We start from the raw sequence: 1,603 nt of genomic DNA on the forward strand, positions 1-1,603 counted from the left end.
TGGCTTCTGTGTAGTCTTTGCGCGGTTTTATCATTACAATATTAATATCCAGTGTATTCTATCTGCCTGTAGCCAAACCATGCCCCTCTCTCCCTACGTCACTGAGGGAAGAATCGATGCCGGCGTTTCAGCACCACCGCGGCTGGACAGCGCACGTCTGCTTGGGCTCTGAGGCCGCGGCAGCAGCATTGGCTTCACGCTCTGCTGCTGGGGGTTCCCCCTCGTTGTCACACTCTAGTGAAATCCACACACCAGCACGGAGTCGTCCCGCGTTCTTCGTGTAGCTCTAGCCTAGTAGCGTCACTCGGCCTTGGCTAGCAGAGGAGTTGCAGGTTGCATTGGTACAAAAATCCCACGCGAAAACGGTTTTATACACCAGGCCGAGCTTCCACCTCCCTTTTCGCTCTACTTGAAGTGGAAAGATATCTGATTGGAGGATGTCACGGTGTAAGGACCAGCCTATTTCATAAAGGGTGAGGGGCTAGAAGTGGAGAGAGAATTAACTCGGGATTGATGTTCTCAATTAAAAGTTGCATTTCTCAGCAGATGCGATTTCAGTGAGGGCCTCTGACAGCCCACTGAGATAACGTATTGCAATTTATTAAACTCAACGCATTGATCTAACTCAACTCCTGTGGGTAGGGTCTAGTTAAAGATGCAAGGCGTGATTAAAACGCTTTTAAAGATGAAAGCTTACAATTGCCTTCCTTCAAAATGCAACACTTAGGCATTTCCCCAAAACGCAGTCTTTTCATGAAAGAATCCGGAATCAGGAGTACATTTAGGTTATTATCCTATTTGTGCCGACATCTTACGGACAAGAACCCCCCTACCCCTTCCTTTGTTATTCAGTGTGTGAAAAGACCTCGGTCTACGGCCAGCTGGCATGTGGTAAAGACCGTACATTGACATGGTTAGGCTATCAACCCATCACATTTATTTATAAAGCCTTTTTTTACAACAGCAGTTGTCACAAAGTGCTTATACAGAAACCGTACCTAAAACCCCAGAGAGCAACGCAGATGTAGAAGCTCTTGGCTGGGAAAAACTCCCCAGAAAGGGCTTTATTGCCTAGCCTATAGACCCGACTTAGCCTTGTTTTATACTCGGCAGCGGGATGTACAGCGCATTCGGAAAGTATTCAGACCCCTTGACTTTTTCCACATTGTGTTACTTTACAGCCTTATTCTAAAATTAATTAAATAAACAAATGTCCTCCTCAATCTACACAGAATACGTCATAATGACAAAGCAAAGGGTTTTTGTTGCAAATGTAAATTAAAAATAAAAAACATAAATACCTTATTTATATACAGTACCAGTCAAAAGTTTGGAGTGTGCAAAGGTTGGCTACTTTGAATAATCTAATATCTGAACACTTTTTTGGTTACTACATGATTCCATATGTGTTATTTCATACTTTTGATGTCTTCACTATTATTCTACAATGTAGAAAAGAGTAAAAATAAAGAAAACCCTTGAATTATAAGGTGTTTAAAAACTTTTGACTGGTACTGTTTGTATCCAGACCTTTTGCTATGAGACTTGAAATTGGGCAGAGGTGCATCATGTTTCCATTGATCCTTCAACTTGAGATGTTTCT

The sequence above is a fragment of the Oncorhynchus masou genome, chromosome 13 (assembly GCF_036934945.1).
Source record: "Oncorhynchus masou masou isolate Uvic2021 chromosome 13, UVic_Omas_1.1, whole genome shotgun sequence".
Lineage (NCBI taxonomy): Eukaryota > Metazoa > Chordata > Actinopteri > Salmoniformes > Salmonidae > Oncorhynchus > Oncorhynchus masou.